The sequence below is a fragment of the Melanerpes formicivorus genome, unplaced genomic scaffold, assembly GCF_026170545.1.
Source record: "Melanerpes formicivorus ecotype bairdi unplaced genomic scaffold, bMelFor1.0.p_v2 SCAF_87, whole genome shotgun sequence".
NCBI classification, from domain to species: Eukaryota; Metazoa; Chordata; class Aves; order Piciformes; family Picidae; genus Melanerpes; species Melanerpes formicivorus.
Genome location: NW_027142439.1, coordinates 928,188 through 952,373, shown reverse-complemented (window position 1 = coordinate 952,373; position 24,186 = coordinate 928,188). Strand labels below are relative to the sequence as shown.

Sequence of the window (24,186 nt, the reverse complement as noted above, 5' to 3'; positions counted from 1 at the left end):
GTCTTAGAGAAAAGCAGAAATGAAATTGGTGAACCATAGACTGGGTTGTATCATCCAGCACTTAAATTAGCCTTGATGAGAGAGGAATGGGAAGTAACAAATGTGGCCTGAGTTTTCAAAAGGCCTCTGGGGATGGTTGTGGGCTAATGGGCTAATAAGTCTGACTACCATGACAGACAAAATACCAGTGAACATGATAAAGGCTATAATTAATAGGAGCAGGGATAGGTGCAATAGGCAACCATCAGCTTTCCTTTGGTACAAGGTAGTTTTATCTTAGTTATTTGAAGGAGTCAACAGATACACATGGAAGGGTGACCTGAAAGTTGATTAAAGAGCTCCATAACCCAAGACTGTTAACACAGTGAAGTACTGAGCTACTTTAAATGCTTTGTGGGTTAGTAAAGGAATGGAATGGAATGGAATGGAATGGAATAGAATAGAATAGGATAGGATAGGATAGGATAGGATAGGATAGGATAGGATAGGATAGGATAGGATAGGATAGGATAGGATAGAATAGAATAGACCAGACCAGGTTGGAAGAGGCCTTCAAGATCATTGTGTCCAACCTATCATCCAACACCACCTAATCAACTAACCCATGGCACCAAGCACCCCATCAAGTCCTTTACCTTACAAGGTAAAGAACAGTGCAGCAACTAATAGGAAGTTTTAACACCACCACCACCACCTCACAAAGATTTGTACTGACACCTCTGCTGGTTCACCTGCTCCTAAATAGTCTGGAAAAGTGCAGTGATAAAGACTGAAGATGATGAAAGGGAAGTACTCAGTTTAGTCAGACCTGATTCTGACCCTGAAGGGTTGTGGGAAGGTCTCACAACAGGGCCTGTAGTGATCCAGAAGCCACAGCTTTCACAGAGGTCAGATATCACTGACCCTGCTGCTCAGCCCTATCTGTCAGCAGAGTGAGGCAGTGGCTGTTGGAGTACCACAGCCATCACCCTCTAACCTGTGAGCTCAGCAGGCTGTGACACGTCCTGCCACTCACAAAGGTAAAGACTTGTGGCTGTTCTTACTAACCACAGCAGGGACTGCAAGTTGAACAGGAGATTTTTGCCTCCCTATTTCTCAGGGTTTCACAGGCCTAGCAAGTTTGAAGTGCAGGTTTTGATCCTGGGGTTCCTGCCTGTCACAAGGGCAGCACGTTGTTAAACTGATAGGTAACCTCTTGCTGCTGTGAGAAGCCAGGGCTCTCAAGTCATCTTACTGCTGTTGGCATGGGGTTTTAGCAGCTCCTGCTAATTATCTGAAATCATTCTGTATGGATTTGATGTAAGCAAAAAGTGGCAGTGTGGTATTTCACACACAAGTGGTATTGGCATGCTGTTCAATTTTGAGCATTGATGAGAGCTGTATAAAACACAGGGAAGGATGAGTAAGAGGCTGTGCTGCAGAGCAGCAAATGGATCAAGATGGCAGAGTTTGGAAGAATGTTGACTGAGGAATAGGTAGCATCATAGAATCAATAAGGTTGGGAAAGACCTCAGGGATCATCAAGTCCAACCTAGCACCCAACACCTCAGGACTAACTAAACCATGGCAGCAAGTGCCATGTCTAGCTTTTTGAACACCTCCAGGGACGGTGACTCCACCACCTCCCTGGGCAGCACATTCCAATGGCCAATCTCTCTTGCTGGGAAGAACTTTCTTTTCACCTCCAGCCTAAACTTGCCCTGGCACAGCCTGAGACTGTGTCCTCTTGTTCTGGTGCTGGCTGCCTGGGAGAAGAGACCAACCCCCACCTGGCTACAACCTCCCTTCAGGTAGCTGTAGAGAGCAATGAGGTCTCCCCTGAGCCTCCTCTTCTCCAGGCTAAGCAACCCCAGCTCCCTCAGCCTCTCCTCACAGGGCTGTGCTCCAGACCCCTCCCCAGCCTCGTTGCCCTTCTCTGGACACACTCAAGTGTTTCAATATCCTTCTCACATTGAGTGGCCCAGAACTGGACACAGGAGTCAAGGTGTGGCCTAATCTGTAATGTGAGAAAGGTGTCTTAGTACCATGAATACATGGAAGTGTTTCAGAGGGGACTGTAACACACTGCTTCTCATGACAGAAGAACAAGGGGGCTGTGGTCCTTGTTTTCAATTTCAGTACTCTTTAAGAAGGCAAAAGGATGCTTAACACCAGCTTTACCTGCCAGAGTTTTATGGAGGCATCTTCTCAAGTGCACAAACCCCAGCTGTTTATCATAGTATCATAGTATCACAGTATCAGTCAGGGTTGGAAGGGACCACAAGGATCATCCAGTTCCAACCCCCCTGCCATGGGCAGGGACACCCCACACTAGATCAGCCTGGCCACAGCCTCATCCAGCCTGGCCTTAAACACCTCCAGGGACAGGGCCCCAACCACCTCCCTGGACAACCCATTCCAGGGCTTCACCACTCTCCTGGTGGTCTCACTGGTCTTGAAAGCTTCACTTCTCTTGAACCAGCTGTGGCCAAAATCCAACACGTGCAGAAGCTGATCTTTTCTTTAAATCAAGCTTGTAGTCCTCATTGAGAGATGATAAAGGTGCAAACATTAATCAAATGTAAAAAAGTCCCATCTTCCTAAATTTGCAGGGTTGTTTTTTCTGTTATCATCTGCTTCTGTTTATTCCTTTAGCTCCTACTAGCAGGATTGTCACTGGGCAGATGAGTTTTACTTCTGTTGTTTGCAAACCTGTCGGCAATGGGGAATGCCAGTTTGCTGCTGCTCCAGGAAGCTAAAAACAGTGGCAGGCCCTAAAATGAATCCTGGAGTGAATCAGATAAAGCAGCAGAAATGTTTTACACAGCAAGCTGAAGGACTGGAGGGAGGGATGGACTAAAAGATGTCATTGCACCTTTGAAACAGGCCAGTCAGTCTCACCGCTGTGCCTGAAAAGATCATGGAGCAGATCCTCCTGGAGGCACTGCTGGCTCAGAAGAATAGTGAAGAGGTGATTTGGAACAGTCATGGCTTTGCCAAGGGCAAATCCTGCCTGACCAACCTGGTGGCCTTCTCTGAGCAGGTGACAACATCAATAGCTGAGGGGAGAGCAACTGATGTCGTTTGCCTGGAGCCGAGCAAAGCCTTCGACACTGTCCCGCACCACATCCTGGTCTCCAAACTGGTGACACATGGGTGTGATGGGTGACCACTAGATGGATAAGGAACTGGCTTGATGACTGCACCCAAAGAGTGGCTGTCAATGGCTCCATGGCCCAGTGGAGGCCAGGGACAAGCAGAGTCCCTCAGGGATCAGCCCTGGGACCAGGCTTGTTCAACATCTTTGTGGGTGCCATGGACAGTGGCACTGAGTGCACCCTCAGCAGGTTTGCTGATGACACCAAGCTGTGTGGTGCAGCAGACAGGCTGGAGGGAAGGGAGGCCATCCAGAGGGACCTGGACAGGCTGGAGAGGTGGGCACAAGCCAACCTCAGGAGGTTCAACAAGACCAAGGGCAGGGTCCTGCAGCTGGGTGGAGGCAATGCCAGGCACAAATGCAGGCTGGGCAGGGACTGGCTGGAAAGCAGCCCTGAGGAGAGAGCCTTGGGGGTGCTGGGGGAGGAGAAGCTCACCAGGAGCTCTCAGTGTGCACTTGCAGCCCACAAAGCCAATGAGATCCTGGGCTGCATCAGGAGAAGTGTGGCCAGCAGGGCAAGGGAGGTGATCCTCCCCCTCTGCTCTGCTCTGGGGAGACCCCACCTGGAGTCCTGCCTCCAGTTCTGGAGCCCCTATTCCAAGAGGGATCTGGAGGTGCTGGAAGGTGTCCAGAGAAGGGCCAGGAGGATGAGCAGAGGGCTGGAGCACCTCTCCTATGAGGACAGACTGAAGGAGTTGGGGCTGTTCAGTCTGCAGAAGAGAAGGCTCCCAGGTGACATCATTGTGGCCTTCCAGGATCTGAAGGGGGCTACAGGAAGGCTGGGGAGGGACTGCTCAGGATCTCAGGGAGTGCTAGGACTAGGGGGAATGGAATGAAGCTGGAGGTGGGGAGATTGAGGCTGGAGGTGAGGAGGAAGTTCTTCCCCATGAGAGTGGTGAAGCCCTGGAATGGGTTGTGCAGGGAGGTGGTTGAGGCCCTGTCCCTGGAGGTGTTTAAGGCCAGGCTGGCTGAGGCTGATGTAGTGTGGGGTGTCCCTGCCCATGGCAGGGGGGTTGGAACTGGCTGATCCTTGTGGTCCCTTCCAACCCTGACTGATACTGTGATTCTATGATACTATGATACTGTGGAGTGGTTTCCAAGCTGTGGCCCACAAACCCCTGGTGGACTACAAGGTTATGGTAAGTCAAAGTGCTGTTTAGCTAAGCCCTTCGTTAACAGTGTTTTAAATAGTGTTTCCAGTTACAAGTTTGATCAACTGCTGGGGAGGAGGGGGGGAGGGATATGGTGATTGTTGAAAAATGGTTAGGGCTGATAATGATCTGTTGTTCTAAAAATAGGGAAACCACTGTTCTGGAGTGTATGGAATGGTGCAGGGCACTCCCCACATCCTCAGCTGTAGATAAATTGCCTTCCTTTCCACCAGAGGCAACAGGGAGAGGCTCGAAGAAAGGAGCCAGGAGGAGCAGACTTGTAGCATTTACTCTTCTGTCCCCCACCATCCTATAGAACAGAATTAGCCAGGTTGGAAAAGACCTTTGAGATCACTGAGCCCAACCTATCACCCAACACCATCTGAGCAACTAAACCATGGCACAAAGTGCCTCATCCAGGCTCTTCCTAAACACCTCCAGTGATGGTGACTCCACCACCTCCCTGGGCATGCCCTCCCCCATAACAAAATTGTGGGGTTCTTAATCCTTGCTTTGTCTGAGTGTCACTAAAAGTCTTTGCTCCCTCTGCTTTTCACCCATCCTCATGACCCAGCTGTTTATCATAGTATCATAGCATCATAGGATCAGTCAGGGTTGGAAGGGACCACAAGGATCAGCTAGTTCCAACCCCCCTGCCATGGGCAGGGACACCCCACACTACATCAGCCTGGCCAGAGCCTCAGCCAGCCTGGCCTTAAACACCTCCAGGGACAGGGCCCCAACCACCTCCCTGGACAACCCATTGCAGGGCTTCACCACTCTCATGGGGAAGAACTTCCTCCTCACCTCCAGCCTCAATCTCCCCACCTCCAGCTTCATTCCATTCCCCCTAGTCCTATCACTCCCTGAGATCCTGAGAAGTCCTTCCCCAGCCTTCCTGTTAGCTTTCTGAGAATACATTTTCAAGTCCTCATCAAAAAAAGATTGAACTTGTCAACTCCACTAGGTAAAGTACATCTCTGTCTTGGAGTTACTACCTGCTTTCTCATTGCCACAAAACCAGATTTAAAGACTTTCTGTCCTCTCATGAGAACACCCTGGAGGTGTTTAAGCCCAGGCTGGCTGAGGCTGTGGCCAGGCTGATGTAGTGTGGGGTGTCCCTGCCCATGGCAGGGGGGTTGGAACTAGCTGATCCTTGTGGTCCCTTCCAACCCTGACTGATACTGTGATACTATGATTAACAGAGGTAAGCTTTCCTTACAAGTGTTCGGATGGCTTAGTGGAAATTTCTTCACTGCTCAAACAATTTCAATCTGTTTGACCAACTTATTTTCCTTTATGTTAGCTCCTTCAATGGTAATTTTACATGGTAAAAATCTTTGCCCTTCACAGAATCATTCAGGTTGGAAAAGACCCTTGGGATCATCAAGTCCAACCATTAACTGTGCTCTGCAGAGTTCACCCCTAAGCCATATCCCCAAGCACCACATCTAAACATCAAACACCTCCAGGGAGAGTACCTCAACCACCTCCCTGGGCAGCCTCTTCCAATCTCTGACCACCCTTTTTATGACACTTTTTCCCCTAATGTGCACTTTGTTGAGATGCTGGAAGGTGTCCAGAGAAGGGCAACAAAGTTGGTGAGGGGCTTGGAGCACAGCCCTGTGAGGAGAGGCTGAGGGAGCTGGGGTTGCTTAGCCTGGAGAAGAGGAGACTCAGCGGTGACCATATTACTGTCTACAACTAGCTGAAGGGAGGTTGCAGACAGGCTGAGGTTGGTCTCTTCTCCCAAGCACCCAGCACCAGAACAAGAGGACACAGTCTCAGGCTGTGCCAGGGGAGGTTTAGGCTGGAGGTTAGGAGGAAGTTCTACACAGAGAGAGTGATTGCCCATTGGAATGGGCTGCCTGGGGAGGTGGTGGAGTCCCCATCACTGGAGGTGTTCAGGAGGAGACTTGATGGGGTGCTTGGTAGCATGGGTTAGTTGGTTGGGTGGTGTTGGATGATAGGTTGGACATGATGATCTTGAAGGTCTCTTCCAACCTGGTCTGGTCTGGTCTGGTCCATTCCATTCCATTCCATTCCATTCCATTCCATTCCATTCCATTCTATTCCATTCTATTCTATTCTATTCTATTCTATTCTATTCTATTCTATTCTATTCTATTCTATTCTATTCTATTCTATTCTATTCTATTCTATTCTATTCTATTCTATTCTATTCTATTCTATTCTATCCTATTCTATCCTATCCTATCCTATCTATACACTATAGTATAGTATACTATATAGTATATACATACACACTATGCAGTAATTACTATATAGTAATATATATATAGTAATTGCTATATAGTAATACAGCACTATTCTAGTAGTTATCACAGTAATTTTCCCTATTTTGTGTAATGTATGGACTTCAAATGTTATGAAATCTCAACAAAATACTGGGAACAAATCTTGCTGACAAGAGTGTTTTAAAAGGAACTACAGAAAGTTGGCAGGTGAGCGTGCTCTTGGTAACCTTTTCCTGTTCCATATCCCATACTCCTGTAGGGGATATGGAACAGAAAACTATATGGAAATGGAACAGAACTAAATGGGAAATGAGGGAGGTTGTGCATGGTTTTATTTTATCTTGCTGAATATCTGTTGAAAATGTGCCTGACTCTGAAGGACAAGGCCAGAAAAACCTCAGCAAAGACTTGCTGAGAGGCTTAAGCTACAAGCAGAAGATGAGCTTGAGGAGAATCTTTGGCTTTATCAGAAAGGGATGTGGAAGGGAGGAGAGAGTGACTTCTGCTATCTGTGGAAAGAGGTTCTTCCCTGGTGTCATCTGTGAGTGACAGGAGGGAGGGATTCATGAATCTAGGCAAGGCATATGCATGCAAAAGAAGTGATGGTTTGTATGGGTAAGGACTGGAGGTGAAGGCATGCACAGAATTTGGAATAGGGATCAGAACAGAGTGTCTGTAAAAGGGAAATGGCAGTTGGATAAATCCATTTGTGCCAGTTGGAAGTCACTTTACAGTCTCACAGCATCACCAAGGTTGGAAGAGACCTCGAGGATCATTGAGTCCAACCTGGCACCACAGACCTCATGACTAGACCATGGCACCAAGTGCCACATCCAATCCCCTCTTGAACACCTCCAGGGATGGGGACTCCACCACCTCCCCAGGCAGCACATTCCAATGGTGAATGACTCTCTCAGTTAAGAACTTTCTCCTCACCTCCAGCCTAAACCTCCCCTGGCACAGCCTGAGACTGTGTCCTCTTGTTCTGGTGCTGGTTGCCTGGGAGAAGAGGCCAACCCCCACCTGGCTACAACCTCCCTTCAGGGAGTTGTAGAAGGCAATCAGGTCACCCCTGAGCCTCCTCTTCTCCAGGCTAAGCAACCCCAGCTCCCTCAGCCTCTCCTCACAGGGCTGTGCTCAAGGCCTCTCCCCAGCCTTGTTGCCTTTCTCTGGACACCTTCAAGGGTCTCAATGTCCTTCTTAAATTGAGGAACCCAGAACTGGACACAGGACTCAAGGTGCAGCCTAACCAGTGCAGAGACCAGGGGCACAATGACTTCCCTGCTCCTGCTGGCCACACTATTCCTGATCCAGGCCAGGATGCCATTGGCCTTCTTGGCCACCTGGGCACACTGCTGGCTCATGTTTAGGCAGCTGTCAATCAGCACCCCCAGGTCCCTCTCTGTTTGGGAGCTCTTTTACCACAAAACATGGCTGCATCTGAACCTAGCTCCCTCCAGATTCACCTTAGCTCCACCCTTCCTCATGTCTTCTGGAGCTCCAGTGTCTCCAGTTTTGCACATCCCCTTGTAATTGAAAAACCTTCTCCAGGAGACTTACATAAAGATACAAATAGCCCCACAAATCTTTGCCATCTTCTATCTCACTCTACTTTCTTCTGCCTTCTGCTTACAGTGTTTTGCACTGCAAATGCAAGCAGACAAGGGGATCATGTATTTCTGTTAATAACAGTCAGTAGTATTTGAGGCAGGCCCAAGGCAGGCAGAAACACTTAGGAGTGGCAAAATTTGTGTGCAGAACCCAATCACCATAATGCAGCAAATGAAAATCAAACCTGCTAATTAATCATTATTCAACAGGACCAGGCAAAATTAACTCATTCCTAACCAAATGTAGCTGTAGAACAAAGGGTTACTTACCATGGCTTTCATTACAGGTTAGACTTCAGTGCATGGATTACATCCACAAGCTGTAACAGAATAGAATAGGTCAGGAAACTGGGGGTGGGGAAAGTTCAGTTCAGTTATTTATTCATTTCTATGCTGAATTAAAGTTTAGTTCAGTTATTTATTCATTTCTATGCTGAATTACTGAATGCTTCCAATGAGCATATATGGTAATGCAGCAAAGGAACTGTTAGGGAAACTGCACACTGAAACCAAGCAGTTAACAACCCCAGGCAGTGCTACAGGCTGGGGTCAGAGTGGCTGAGAGCAGCCAGGCAGAGAGGGACCTGGGGGTGCTGGTTGATGGTAAGATGAACATGAGCCTGCAGTGTGCCCAGGCAGCCAAGAGGGCCAATGGCATCCTGGCCTGCATCAGGAAGAGTGTGGCCAGCAGGAGCAGGGAGGTCATTGTGCCCCTGGACACTGCACTGGTTAGGCCACACCTTGAGTCCTGTGTCCAGTTCTGGGCCCCTCAGTTTAGGAAGGAGGTTGACTTGCTGGAACGAGTCCAGAGAAGGGCAACAAAGCTGGGGAGGGGCTTGGAGCACAGCCCTGTGAGGAGAGGCTGAGGGAGCTGGGGTTGCTTAGCCTGGAGAAGAGGAGGCTCAGGGGTGACCTTATTGCTCTCTACAACTAGCTGAAGGGAGATTGTAGACAGGCAGAGGTTGGTCTCTTCTCCCAGGCACCCAGTACCAGAACAAGAGGACACAGTCTCAGGCTGTGCCAGGGGAAGTTTAGGCTGGAGGTCAGGAGGAAGTTCTACACAGAGAGAGTGATTGCCCATTGGAATGGGCTGCCTGGGGAGGTGGTGGAGTCACCATCCCTGGAGGTGTTCAGGAGGAGACTTGACAGGGTGCTTGGTGCCATGGGTTAGTTGATTAGGTGGTGCTGGATGATAGGTTGGAGATTATGATCTTGAAGGTCAACAACCTCATATTGGAGGCCCAAGAACAGTGGCCAGGAGCAGAGTTCCCTTTGCCATCCTCTTTGGTTATTTATGCTTTGGTACTGCAGTTCTGTAAGAGCAGTCTTGGGTTTGTCTGGACTGGGAAGCCATTGAAGGGGTTTGAAGAGGCTGTCTTCACCCTGCTCTACACTGAAACTTCCTGCACAGAGACTGGGCTACATACCAGCTTTAAAATCAGCCCTTCACCCATGACTCTGTATGTCATGATAGTTATTTAAAGGAACTGTTAATATAAATGTTCATGACCATGGCAGAGGATCACAGCTTTTTTTCCCCCCAGAATAGTGTTTGCTTTATTTAGTTACAAATACTGAAATACCAGCAATGCCATTTTAAGTTTCAGTGAAATGTGATATTTCCTGAACCAGTCCTAATGTTGCAAATATAGAATCCCAGTGATAACCAGGCTCTGGTTTTTCACTTACAGCAGATACAGCCCCATAGTGCATAATTAGTCCTAATAGAAGAGCAAACTTCATTTTATTTGGGTCAGACTGAATTGTAGTGCTCAGTGTAGTGAACACAAGTAATGTTCAGAAACAAAGAAATATTATGCAGCACGAACTTGTGAGCTGCTCTGTGCAGATGAAAGTCAGGAGTACACTTGGGGGCCAATGGCATCCTGGCCTGCATCAGGAAGAGTGTGGCCAGCAGGAGCAGGGAGGTCATTGTGCCCCTGGACACTGCACTGGTTAGGCCACACCTTCAGTCCTGTGTCCAGTTCTGGGCCCTCAGTTTAGGAAGGAGGTTGAGTTGCTGGAAGGTGTCCAGAGAAGGGCAACAAAGTTGGTGAGGGGCTTGGAACACAGCCCTGTGAGGAGAGGCTGAGGGAGCTGGGGTTGCCTAGCCTGGAGAAGAGGAGGCTCAGGGGAGACCTTACTGCTCTCTACAACTACCTGAAGGGAGGTTGTAGACAGGCAGAGGTTGGTCTCTTCTCCCAGGCAGCCAGCACCAGAACAAGAGGACACAGTCTCAGGCTGTGCCAGGGGAAGTTTAGGCTTGAGGTGAGGAGAAAGTTCTTCACCGAGGGAGTAATTTCTGCTGCCCAGGGAGGTGGTGGAGTCGCTATCCCTGGAGGTGTTCAAGAGGGGATTGGATGTGGCACTTGGTGCCATGGTCTAGTCATGAGGTCTGTGGTGACAGGTTGAACTCAATGATCTTTGAGGTCTCTTCCAATCTTGGTGATGCTGTGATACCTCCAGGGACGGTGACTCCACCACCTGGATAATTATGCCTGTTCTCATATTATGTTAGTCCCAATCCTGAAGTACTCATCCTAAAGCTATGCTGCTAGGTTCAAAAATGCCTAGTGAATTTCACAAAAGTAATCATGTTTCAAGTATGTGATTCAGAGCCCAAGATTCACACCTCAGGATGGGATGAGTCAGTCCTGCTTTGAACTGACTCGCTCAAGCTACAAGTTGAGTGGCCTGTCACCTTGAGAGAGGAATAACTGAGCATTTGACACCATCTGAGGCCATTTCTGCAGACCTCTGTCTTTTAAATAGAATAGAATAAACAGAATAGAATAAACCAAACCAGGTTGCAAAAGACCTTCAAGATCATGTCCAACCCATCAACCAGTCCAACACCACCTAAACAGCTAACCCATGGCACCAAGCACCCCATCAAGTCTCCTCCTGAACACCTCCAGGGATGGTGACTCCACCACCTCCCCAGGCAGCCCATTCCAATGGGCAATCACTCTCTCTGTGTAGAACTTCCTCCTAACATCCAACCTAAACCTCCCCTGGTGCAGCTTGAGACTGTGTCCTCTTGTTCTGGTACTGGCTGCCTGGGAGAAGAGACCAACCTCTGCCTGGCTACAACCTCCCTTCAGGGAGTTGTAGAGAGCAAGAAGGTCACCCCTGAGTCTCCTCCTCTCCAGGCTAAGCAGCCCCAGCTCCCTCAGCCTCTCCTCACAGGGCTGTGCTCCAAGCCCCTCACCAACTTTGTTGCCCTTCTCTGGACACCTTCCAGCAACTCAACCTCCTTCCTAACCTGAGGGGCCCAGAACTGGACACAGGACTCAAGGTGTGGCCTAACCAGTGCAGTGTCCAGGGGCAGAATGACCTCCCTGCTCCTGCTGGCCACATTCTTCCTGATGCAGGCCAGGATGCCATTGGCCCTCCTGGCTGCCTGGGCACACTGCTGGCTCATGTTCAGCCTACCATCAGCCAGCACCCCCAGGTCCCTCTCTGCCTGGCTGCTCTCAGCCACTCTGACCCCAGCCTGTAGCACTGCCTGGGGTTGTTGTGGCCAATGTGCAGAACCCAGCACTTGGATGACTGGTTACCTCACTCCTCAGCCTTTCTGTCAGTGTTCTTATGCTGTTTCTAAACTGCACAACTGTTACTGTTGCTACTTCCTGGCTATTTTGCCTTTTCCTGTCCCTTTTGATCTTATCTTTCCCTCCTTTTTGGTATTGTTGTTGTGGTGTGGGTTTGGTTTTTTTCCTTCTTTTTCCTGCCTCTTTTTGGCTACCATCTCTTCTGAAGCTTTTTGCTTGCTCCCTCTCTGACCACCCTTCCTTGTTGAGCTTATTGTGCTGACTTCTTCTGTGGAAGACTGCTGACCCTTTCCTTTGATGCTAACACCGGTGTCTTCCGTGAGAGACAGCACAGTGGCACAGACACAGAAGAAGAAGAATGTGGCACTCATGAATCTTTTATGGCTTTGAACAGGCAAGAAGTGTTTTTCTTCTGTCCTCACATAAAATGTGCTGGTTTCCTAATGTACTTGTGATTTAAAGATGTTTGTAGAAGTGTAAAAGGAAATGTGAAGCATATCAACCCCATATTAAAGTTCTGGAGATTCAACAAAATACAGCACTAGTCTTTATTTTGAAGCAGAGTCCTACAAGGCTCACTTGCAGGAAGTGTGCGTTGGCAAAGTCTGATTTAGCAAAAGGTAAAACTATTTTCTTCCTCCCTGTGGTAGTACTTGCTTGATTTATGCCTATTAAAGATCTCTTTCTCTTGAGCTTGCTGTCTTCTCCTTTTCTTTGTTCCATTTATTAACCTAAGATGCCTGTTCCTTTCTGCACTGGACTCTCCCAACTCTTTTGGTTCAACAAGGAAGTCATTCTGCCCCTGGACTCAGCACTGGTTAGGCCACACCTTGAGTACTGTGTCCAGATCTGGGCCCCTCAATTTAAGAAGGGCATTGAGACATTTGAATGTGTCCAGAGAAGGGCAACAAAGCTGGGGAGGGGTCTGGAGCACAGCCCTGTGAGGGGAGGCTGAGGGAGCTGGGGTTGCTTAGCCTGCAGAAGAGGAGGCTCAGGGGAGACCTTCTTGCTCTCTCCAACTCCCTGAAGGGAGGTTGTAGCCAGGTGGGGGTTGGTCTCTTATCCCAGGTACCCAGCACCAGAACAAGAGGACACAGTCTCAAGTTGCACCAGGGGAAGTTTAGGCTGGAGGTGAGGAGAAAGTTCTTCACAGAGAGAGCTGTTAGCCATTGGAATGTGCTGCCCAGGGAGATGGTCAATCACCATCCCTGGAGGTGTTCAAAAAGGGATTGGACATGGCTCTTGAAGCCATGGTTTAGTAGTCCTGAGGTGTTGGGTGCTAGGTTGGACTTGCTGATCTCTGATGTCTTTTCCAACCTTATTGATTCTATGATTGTTTGCCAGATTCAGTTATAGAGCATGAGGATGACATTACAGACAAGGATTAGAAAGCAGAGTAAGTTTGGAATCTCTGAAACCATGACACTGATGATGAGTCTTCATGTTGTGCACTGGTAGCCATAGGTTTTTTGACAGAGAGAAGCAACTGCAACTTACTTAGTAAAAACGAACCACATGCTAATCATCCATAGAAAAAGAAAGACCTGGATTTCGTGGGCTGTATCCTCCAATGGTATAAATTGACATGAATGAAGTTAAGTCACCACTGCTTACTGAAGGTTTGTCCATTCTATTAACTGTATAATGCAGCACAGATCCCTTACAGGCTGAGGGAGGTGGGGTTGCTTAGCCTGGAGAAAAGGAGGCTCAGGGGTGACCTCATTGCCCTCTACAACTACCTGAAGGGAGGTTGTAGCCAGGAGGGGGTTGGTCTCTTCTCCCAGGCAACCAGCACCAGCACAAGGGGACACAGTCTCAAGCTGTGCCAGGGGAGGTTTAGACTTGAAGTGAGGAGAAAGTTCTTCACTGAGAGAGTCATTTGCCATTGGGATGTGCTGCCCAGGGAGGTGGTGGAGTCACCACCCCTGGAGGTGTTCAAGAGGGGATTGGATGTGGCACTTGGTGCCATGGTTTAGTCATGGGGTCTGTGGTGACAGGTTGGACTTGATGATCTTTGAGGTCTCTTCCAACCTTAGTTATACTGTGATACTGTGAGGAATAGAATAGAATAGAATAGAATAGAATAGAATAGAATAGAATAGAATAGAATAGAATAGAATAGAATAGAATAGAATAGAATAGAATAGACCAGACCAGACCAGACCAGACCAGACCAGACCAGACCAGACCAGACCAGGTGGGAACAGACCTTTGAGCTCATGGTGTCCAACCTATCATCCAACACCATCTAATCAACTAAACCATGGCACCAAGCACCCCATCCAGTCTCTTCCTAAACACCTCCAGTGATGGTGACTCCACCACCTCCCTGGGCAGCACACTCCAATGGCCAATAACTCTTTCTATGAAGAACTCTTCCTAACATCCAGCCTAAACCTCCCCTGATTGCATTACAAACAAGCCTGGCTTCAAGACATAAGTAGAATAGAACTATCTGTTGCTACATAAGGAAGCTGAGGTGAGGGAAGTATAATTTATGAAGCAACCACCCTGCTTGCAGATTCTGGAGCTCACATGGCTGTCAGACACAGAAATAATTCCTCAAATGAAAGTGGACAGTGGCAAATCCATGAAGATTGTGCTGAAGGTTTGTTTCATTTGCCTTTCTCTGGGATTACAAGGACCTCTATGCCTATGATGTATAGACACAGGTATTATATGTGTATTACACATGCATATCTTGCTATGGATAAGGAAAAATAATGTGTGAAATGCTGGAAAAGAGGAATTTGAGTTACATGCAAGAGATGTTTCAAAATAGAGGATAGGAGAATAGTTTCACATGGTGCTTAAAACAACTGGAAGAAGTACTAAGGGTTAATTCAGTCCTGGGTCTGAGAGTGATCAGAAAAAAATAACCCAACCAACCAGATCTGAAATGAAGACCTTATGAAGGTATCTGTCAGGTTTAATAAAGCAAGCAGAAAAAGGTCACATAAGGGCCAGGAGGCTGAGCAGAGGGCTGGAGCACCTCTCCTGTGAGGACAGAGTGAAGGAGTTGGGGCTGTTCAGTCTGGAGAAGAGAAGGCTCCCAGGTGACCTCCTTGTGGCCTTCCAGGATCTGAAGGGGGCTACAGGAAGGCTGGGGAGGGACTGCTCAGGATCTCAGGTAGTGATAGCACTAGGGGGAAGGGAATGAAGCTGGAGGTGGGGAGATTCAGACTGGAGGTGAGGAGGAAGTTCTTCCCCATGAGAGTGGTGAAGCCCTGGAATGGGTTGTCCTGGGAGGTGGTTGGGGCCCTGTCCCTGGAGATGTTTAAGCCCAGGCTGGATGAGGCTGTGGCCAGGCTGATCTAGTGTGGGGTGTCCCTGCCCATGGCAGGGGGTTGGAACTGGATGATCCTTGTGGTCCCTTCCAACTCTGACTGATACTATGGTACTATGAAACCTTCACCATGGGCAGAGCTGCACATCCCACCTCTAATATTGTTTGTTAAGCACTTTGACATCCTGACTGATTCTATGATACTGTGTAAATCACTGACAGAAATGAAAAGAGTCTGAAGAGCAATAGCAGGAAGCTGATTCAGGATAACACTGCAACAGAATAGGAGCAAGATTCCATGGTTAATAAATGTTGAGTGAACTATGAAGTAGGCAAAAAGAAAACAAAGCTGGAAATGGCAACTTTGAAGCTTGCCATCATTCAAAGACACAGTGGAAAGAAAGCTGAAGCCATGAGATGCTGGCTGAGAAAGCCTAGTTGTCTGCTTAGAAGAGCTTTGTTAATATAGTATCATAGTATCAGTCAGGGTTGGAAGGGACCACAAGGATCAGCTAGCTCCAACCCCCCTGCCATGGGCAGGGACACCCCACACTACATCAGCCTGGCCAGAGCCTCAGCCAGCCTGGCCTTAAACACCTCCAGGGACAGGGCCCCAACCACCTCCCTGGACAACCCATTCCAGGGCTTCACCACTCTCATGGGGAAGAACTTCCTCCTCCCCTCCAGCCTCAATCTCCCCACCTCCAGCTTCATTCCATTCCCCTAGTCCTAGCACTCCCTGAGATCCTGAGCAGTCCCTCCCCAGCCTTCCTGTAGCCCCCTTCAGATCCTGGAAGGCCACAATGAGGTCACCTGGGAGCCTTCTCTTCTCCAGACTGAACAGCCCCAGCTCCTTCAGTCTGTCATTTGAAAATGGGAATCACTTAAAGAAACAGCAGAAAGCTGGGTGGGTTTTTGTTTTAAATTTTCAAATGTCTTCAACTTTTCATTTTTCTGTTTGTTTCCAATAGAGTAAAACTGAATAAAAGGAAATCTGAGACCACTCTCTGCAACTCAGAGAATGTATGTGGAAAGGCAGCTGAAGAGAAGGCAAACAAAACTGGTAATTGAAAATACAGAAAAGCATCTGAAAGTGTGAAAGAGTCTGGATGATGTACCCCTGTTGAGCCCACTGGAGGTAGCATGAGGTAGCCAAGATCCATCCCTGCTCAGAGGCTGAGAGCTTTCCTACTGTGGGGAAATCACAGTCAGCCTACCGGTGGTCTGTCACTCTCCCAGGCCAGCAGCTCTGATCCTTTGTGCAGGTTTAGTTATGGGAGTGTAAGAAAGTTCAGCTACTCTCTACTGATTTTCTGCTGCATTTCATTGTATTTAGAATAGAATAGAATAGAATAAACCAGGTTGGAAGAGACCTTCAAGATCATCGTGTCCAACCTATCATCCAACACCACCTAATCAACTAACCCATGGCACCAAGCATCCTGTCAAGTCTCCTCCTGAACACCTCCAGTGACGGCGACTCCACCACCTCCCCAGGCAGCACATTCCAATGGGCAATCACTCTCTCTGTGTAAAACTTCCTCCTGACCTCCAGCCTGAACTTCCCCTGGCACAGCCTGAGACTGTGTCCTCTTGTTCTGGTGCTGGCTGCCTGGGAGAAGAGACCAACCTCTGCCTGTTTACAGCCCCCCTTCAGGTAGTTGTAGTTTAATCTGTACTAGAAGAAAAAATGGACCACAGCACAGTCAAGAGGCTGGAGGTGAGGAGGAAGCTCTTCCCCATGAGAGTGGTGAAGCCCTGGAATGGGTTGTCCAGGGAGGTGGTTGGGGCCCTGTCCCTGGAGGTGTTTAAGGCCAGGCTGGCTGAGGCTGTGGCCAGGCTGATGTAGTGTGGGGTGTCCCTGCCCATGGCAGGGGGGTTGGAACTGGGTGATCCTTGTGGTCCCTTCCAACCCTGAATGATTCTATGATACTAGGAGTTGGTAGCAAATTATGGCTGACATTTGCAGGAGCAGCCTACCTGCAGTCCTGAAGCAGGGTGGCCTCATTCATACTGTCTACTAAACAGTCCCTAACTCATGGTCTTGCCCCAGATCTTCTTGTCTTTTATCAGAGTGCTTGCTGGACTGGGCCAAAACTATACCAAAGCATGTACTAACAGTTCATGGGCATGGTTTCTCACATGGTAGAGCTCAAGCACGTGCCTGGGCCCGGTTTAGCTTAGTAACACAAATGTAACCCTACAGAGTATGTCCAGTTGGCAATAATTACAGCTGGACTAGGCTGCTCTAAATTAAACTCACAAAGGCATGAAAAGCAATTATCCATAGGGTTCTGTCAGGCTACTGTTTCTGGAACAGAAATGTCAACAAATGCAGAAATTCACATATAATATATGACTTAATTAAAAGGAAAGAAAACAGAGAAAATTTGGAAGATCAGTAAATTAAGAGAGGGGAGGACAATAAAGATACTGATGTGGTGTGGAGGCATTTTGAAATGGAAACTGGAAAACCCATTAGGTGAGTGGAGGACTGAGTTGGGGCTGTTCAGTCTGGAGAAGAGAAGGCTCCCAGGTGACCTCATTGTGGCCTTCCAGGATCTGAAGGGGGCTACAGGAAGGCTGGGGAGGGACTGCTCAGGATGTCAGGGAGTGCTAGGACTAGGGGGAATGGAATGAAGCTGGAGGTGGGGAGATTGAGGCTGGAGGTGAGGAGGAAGCTCTTCCCCATGAGAGTGGTGAAGCCCTGGAATGGGTTGTCCAGGGAGGTGGTTGGGGCCCCGTCCCTGGAGGTGTTTAAGCCCAGGCTGGCTGAGGCTGTGGCCAGGCTGATCTAGTGTGGGGTGTCCCTGCCCATGGCAGGGGGGTTGGAACTAGCTGATCCTTGTGGTCCTTTCCAACCCTGACTGATACTGTGATACTATGAAATATGGCATTTAAAATAAGCAGTGTTACAATAAAGAAGTCAAATATGACCATTTGGGTAAATAGATTTAGTTAATGATTAAATGCAGTTTGAGTCCCACCTGTGTGGATCTCCTTGTCATGAAGGCCTGAAATAGAATGTGGTGGCTCATGGGGTTTTGTTCTGAGACTTGTGAGGAGTTGGTGCTGAAACATGCACACCTCAACATAAAAGAGTGACCTCATAGAACAAAATGGAATTAACCAGGTTGGAAAAGTCCTGTGAGATCATTCAGTCCAACCTATCACCCAACACCATCTAATCAACTAAACCATGGCACCAAGCACCCCATCAAGTCTCTTCCTAAACACCTCCAGTGATGGTGACTCCACCACCTCCCTGGGCAGCTCATTCCAATGGGCAATCTCTCTTGCTGGGAAGAACTTCTTCCTAGCTGGGTTCTACACATTGGCCACAACAACCCTGTGCAGTGCTACTGGCTGAGGTCAGAGTGGCTGGAAAGTGGCCAGGCAGAGACGGACCTGGGAGTAAAGGTTGATAGTAGGGTGAACATGAGCCAGCACTGTGCCCAGATGGCTAAGAAGGCCAATGGCATCCTGGCCTGCACCAGAACAGTGTGGCCAGCAGGAGCAGGGAAATCATTCTGTCCCTGTGCTCAGCACTTGTCAGGCCACACCTTGAGTCCTGTGTCTGGTTCCAGGCTCCTCCATTTAGGAAAGATGTTGAGATGCTGGAGTGTGTCCAGAGAAGGGCAACAAAGTTGGTGAGGGGTCTGGAGCACAGCCCTGTGAGGAGAGGCTGAGGGAGCTGGGGTTGCTTAGCCTGGAGAAGAGGAGGCTCAGGGGAGACCTTCTTGCTCTCTCCAACTCCCTGAAGGGAGGTTGTAGCCAGGTGGGGGTTGGTCTTTTCCCTCAGGCAGCCAGCACCAGAACAAGAGGACACAGTCTCAGGCTGCCCCAGGGGAGGTTTAGGCTGGAGGTGAGGAGAAAGTTCTTCACAGAGAGAGCTGTTAGCCATTGGGATGTGCTGCCCAGGGAGGTGGTGGAGTCCCCATCCCTGGAGGTGTGCAAGAGGGGATTGGATGTGGCACTTGGTGCCATGGTCTAGTCATGAGGTCTGTGGTGACAGGTTGGACTTGGTGATCTCTGAGATCTCTTCCAACCTTTGTGGTACTGTGACACTGATACTGTGACACTGTGAAGAAGAGCCTGGATGAGGCACTTGGTGCCATGGGTTAGTTGATCAGATGGTGTTGGGTGATAGGTTGGACTCGAAGATCTCAAAGGTCTTTTCCAACCTGGTTTATCCTGTATTCTAAATGAAGAGACTTTCTGTTGAGTGCCCTGGCATCCTCAGTCTCCTGCAACATCTTCTACTTCAATATTAGGAGTTAGTCCTGAGGTGTTGGGTGCTAGGTTGGACTCGACGATCTCTGAGGCCTTTTCCAACCTCGTTGATTCTATGCTTCTGTTCTATGAATGTAGAGTTCTGTACCCTTTGGCTTGCTCTGGTTTCAGTAGAGTTACATTCCTGACAATAATAGCAGTACATCCTTATGGATACTGGAAACTGCATTAGAGAAGCAACAGAATCTGAATGAAACATGGAAGTGAGCAGAATTACACAGACAGAGACGGAGCAAAGCGTAAAGCAAATCCGTCACGTACATGGCATCTCTGGCTGTGAAAGAAAAGAGAAGGCTCTCTCTTTCTTAGGATGGCTTTGGAATTGTGAAATGCAAATGCATTATATGAAATGCTAATCCTGTGATGCCCTTGAGCATAGTGTTGGAAAATTCCCTGGAGCCACTAAACAAAACATATTTGAAGTTGTCCACTTCTCCCTGAATATTCTAACCCTCGTGTCTCAGCCACCACAACTGGTAGTTCCTGTTTTGAGGAGAAAAAGTAGTTTTAAGATGTCTATGAAGAGAGATTCTGAGAAATGTGATGGCAGATAATGCAGGTACAGCTCTCTGCTAGGGAAGTTTCAGATATTGCCTCTCTCTTCACTATGCACACATTCTGTACCCATCACTCCTGCTTGAGAATCACTTCAGGGGGGTTCCCTTTCCACATTGCCCCTCTCCACATTTCCCAGGAAAGTGGGGGGGACATAGTTTTTAGGAGCTGCTGGAAGCTAAGTTGGAGTATGGCAAGGAGGAGGAGATGACTACATCAGAGTTTTGGCTGCAGAGTAGAGGTGTAGTAAAGGAGCTTTCCCAGAGATGGGGAATGGGTGGTTGCGAGGAGGAGCGCTTAGGAGCCCTTAAGCCTATTTACTGGAGAGGTCCCAGAGGACTGGAAGCTGGCCAACGTGGTGCCCATCCACAAGAAGGGCTGGTTGGATGAGCCAGGGAATTACAGGCCTGTCAGCCTGACCTCAGTGCCAGGCAAGATCATGGAACAGGTCATCCTGAGTGCAATAACACAGCACTTACAGGATGGCCAAGGGATCAGGCCCAGACAGCATGGATTTAGGAAGGGCAGGTCCTGCCTGACCAACCTGATCTCCTTCTATGATCAGGTGACTGCCTGGTGGATGTGGGGAGGCCTGTTGATGTAGTCTACCTGGACCTCAGCAAGGCCTTTGACACCGTCCCCCACACCAAACTCCTGGCCAAGCTGTCAGCCCCTGGCTTGGACAGCAGCACTCTGAGCTGGGTTAGGAACTGGCTGGAGGCTGAGCCCAGAGAGTGGTGGTGAATGGTGCCACAGCCAGCTGGCAGCCAGGCACCAGTGGTGTGCCCCAGGGATCAGTGCTGGGCCCTGTGCTCTTTAACATCTTTATTGATGATCTGGATGAGGGCATTGAGTCCATCAGCAGTAAATTTGCAGATGACAGCAAGCTGGGGGCAGGAGTTGATCTGCTGGAGGGCAGAGATGCTCTGCAGAGGGACCTGGACAGGCTGGTTTATTCTATTCTACTTAGCATACTGAGAGTGCACCTAGCTGCCATGGGATTTGGGTATCACAGTATCACTAAGGTTGGAAGAGACCTCAAAGATCATCGAGTCCAACCTCTCACCACAGACCTCATGACTAGACCATGGCACCAAGTGCCACATCCAATCCCCTCTTGAACATCTCCAGGGACAGTGACTCCACCACCTCCATGGACAGCACATCCCAATGGCCAATGACTCTCGGTGCAGAACTGCTGAAGGTGTTCTGCAGCTGGATAGATTAACTAGGTTCCAAAGCAGAGCTACTACATTTCAGAAGATCATTATGAAAGCACCCTATGAACAAACCACATGAATATTAAAAAGCACCACCCAAAGGGAGAAACCACTTCTGAGAAGAACTTTCAGTTGTGACTGTGGTGCAGTTCCATGGTCTCTGCAAGTGGGGGTAGAGCAAAGAAGCAGAAAATCTGGGCTAGATGTCATAAACCACTGCCCAGATTATAACTTCCCCTCCCCCCCTCCCCTTCTTTCCAAAGAAATGATTTGGAGATTCCTGGAATAAGCTATCTCTAACTGAAAAAAAAAAGTAGAGGCTGGATTCTCTCAAGGCAGGCATCTGGAAAGACATGTGAGGACAGACAGACAGCCACTGCAGCCTTTACAGCACTTCTTTGATCTGTTATTATTTTATCTCCTCTGTATTACTTTTCTTGGTCCAGAATATTTCTGCTGTATTCAGACAAAACTCAGTTGAAAGCAACACAGAACATGGCACACATTTACCACAAACCAATGATTTATAATCACCAAAAGGAAACTCCACAGGCTGGACAGATGGGCAGAGGCCAAGGGCAGGAGATTGAACACATCCAAGTGCCAGGTGCTGCACATTGGCCACAGCAACCCCAGGCAGTGCTACAGGCTGGGGGCAGAGTGGCTGAAAGCAGCCAGGCAGAGAGGGACCTGGGGGTGCTGGTTGATGGTAGGCTGAACATGAGCCTGCAGTGTGCCCAGGCAGCCAAGAGGGCCAATGGCATCCTGGCCTGCATCAGGAAGAGTGTGGCCAGCAGGAGCAGGGAGGTCATTCTGCCCCTGGACACTGCACTGGTTAGGCCACACCTCGAGTCCTGTGTCCAGTTCTGGGCCCCTCAGTTTAGGAAGGAGGTTGAGCTGCTGGAAGGTGTCCAGAGAAGGGCAACAAAGTTGGTGAGGGGTTTGGAACACAGCCCTGTGAGGAGAGGCTGAGGGAGCTGGGGTTGCTTAGCCTGGAGAGGAGGAGGCTCAGGGGTGACCTTATTGCTCTCTACAGCTACCTGAAGGGAGGTTGTAGCCAGGCAGAGGTTGGTCTCTTCTCCCAGGCAGCCAGCACCAGAACAAGAGGACACAGTCTCAGGCTGTGCCAGGGGAGGTTTAGGCTGGAGGTTAGGAGGAAGTTCTACACAGAGAGAGTGATTGCCCATTGGAATGGGCTGCCTGGGGAGGTGGTGGAGTCACCATCGCGGAGGTGTTCAGGAGACTTGCTGGGGTGCTTGGTGCCATGGGTTAGTTGATTAGGTGCTGTAGGATGATAGGTTGGACATGATGATCTTGAAGGTCTCTTCCAACCTGGTTCATTCTATTCTATTCACCAGAGCTGAGGCATCTCATTGTTTAGAAACATTATTCTCTCTTCACAAAACATCCTGGATCATGAGCTACTTCTCTGACTTTCATGAGTCAAAGAAACCTTGCTTTCCCTTTCATCACAGGTTTAAAGGCATTATTTTACTTCCATCCAGGAATTATGTTTTCCTAGCCTTGTAAAAAAAAGTGAGTTAAACATTATGAAGTCATTTGCTAGCCCCCCAAAGCTTCTCTGACCTATACTGTTTTTCTTCTATGTTATCTGTATTAATACAGAGGTGCAGTGGAATGTGATTCACATTCTTGACTAACTCTCCTGAAGCTGACAACAACCTTTGTCCAGATTGGCTTGTGTTATAAAGGTTTTCAAACTTTGGTGGTCTCTTTCCAAGTCAATTCTCAAACAACATAAGCAGACATCTCCTCCTTGAAAAGAAACCACAAACACAAGCCAGACAGGTAAATCTAGATCATCCAAGTGCAGTACTGAACAGGGAGGTTTTAGAGGGCTGGAGCACCTCTCCTGTGAGGACAGACTGAAGGAGTTGGGGCTGTTCAGTCTGCAGAAGAGAAGGCTCCCAGGTGACCTCATTGTGGCCTTCCAGGATCTGAAGGGGGCTCCAGGAAGGCTGGGGAGGGACTGCTCAGGATCTCAGGGAGTGCTAGGACTAGGGGGAATGGAATGAAGCTGGAGGTGGGGAGATTGAGGCTGGAGGTGAGGAGGAAGTTCTTCCCCATGAGAGTGGTGAAGCCCTGGAATGGGTTGTGCAGGGAGGTGGTTGGGGCCCTGTCCCTGGAGGTGTTTAAGTCCAGGCTGGCTGAGGCTGTGGCCAGGCTGATGTAGTGTGGGGTGTCCCTGCCCATGGCAGGGGGGTTGGAACTGGATGATCCTTGTGGTCCCTTCCAGCCCTGACTGATACTGTGATACTGTGAATTGAACAAATTGAGGAAAACTCAAAAGCAGTAAGGCTCCTTCTGCTTGCAGCTGAAGTCTGGGGCTGTCTGGTTTTGCTTGTCAGAACTCGCTTTTCAACCTGTGGATTATTTTAATGATGTTTGTAACTGAGCAGTCCCATATTAATAGCTTGAAGTTATGAAATGCAAGCTGTGTTTTCAGCTTTCCCATTTCATATTTTATTGAACAGTTTAGAGGTAATTTCTGCTGACTAAAGGGAATATTTACTTAACTGGAGGGGATTTAGGATGAGAAATTTGGTTTCCCTGCATACCTTCAGAGGGCCAGTGCAGCTCCTACAGAAATCAACCCCCCAGCCAAGTGCCCAGGTTTGTGTAATTAATTTCATGCTGTAAGTTAAGTCTCCTTGTGCTCATTAGCAAAATACAGTTTGAGCTAACCTACTAGATGTTTATCTTTATGTATGAATAAAGGAGTCATAAGTTACTGGGGTTTGAGATTGTCCATAGTGTGATTCTTCAGGGAGCAGCATGGCCCATATTAGCACTTCCTTTTTACAAGAGGAACCATAGAGCCAGGGGAGGGAGAAGACTTCACTTGAATAGAAATCAATTTACTTTGGAGTTCCCCAAGTAAAGCTAGAGTTACGATTGAAGGCAGTGTCTCTTCCTCAGCATCCTAAATGCTGTAATTATGAGCTTCTGGGACATAAGCATTACCAGTGTTCACTTGTATTGGCAGGGAAGAGTGATGGAGGAGCAAGAGGAGCATGATTCCCAGCACAAGCTGCTGCCCATGCATGTAGCAAGGGATGAAAGATTCATCAGCAAAATGCAGTGTCTTTGAGTCAGATGTTT

General features: G+C 48.6%; 2 long non-coding RNA genes across 10 annotated transcripts in view; one reads left to right on the top strand and one right to left on the bottom strand.

Annotated features, from left to right (window-relative positions):
- LOC137454873 (uncharacterized) overlaps nt 1-24,186 on the top strand; it is an 80,823-nt gene that overhangs the window by 25,834 nt on the left and 30,803 nt on the right. For 5 of the 7 annotated variants that reach the window (XR_010990700.1, XR_010990704.1, XR_010990703.1 and 2 more), the window contains one exon: nt 15,967-16,058. The exons of 1 other annotated variant lie outside the window; for it this stretch is intronic. This is a non-coding gene — a long non-coding RNA (uncharacterized lncRNA). Of the gene's footprint in view, nt 1-13,053; nt 13,106-15,966; nt 16,059-24,186 lie in introns of all 7 variants that reach the window. One more of the 7 variants, XR_010990699.1, reaches the window with a different exon arrangement.
- Nucleotides 1-24,186, bottom strand: part of LOC137454875 (uncharacterized) — a 67,457-nt gene that overhangs the window by 21,218 nt on the left and 22,053 nt on the right. For all 3 annotated transcript variants that reach the window (XR_010990706.1, XR_010990705.1, XR_010990707.1), the window contains exon 2: nt 8,426-8,475. This is a non-coding gene — a long non-coding RNA (uncharacterized lncRNA). The remainder of the gene's footprint in view (nt 1-8,425; nt 8,476-24,186) is intronic.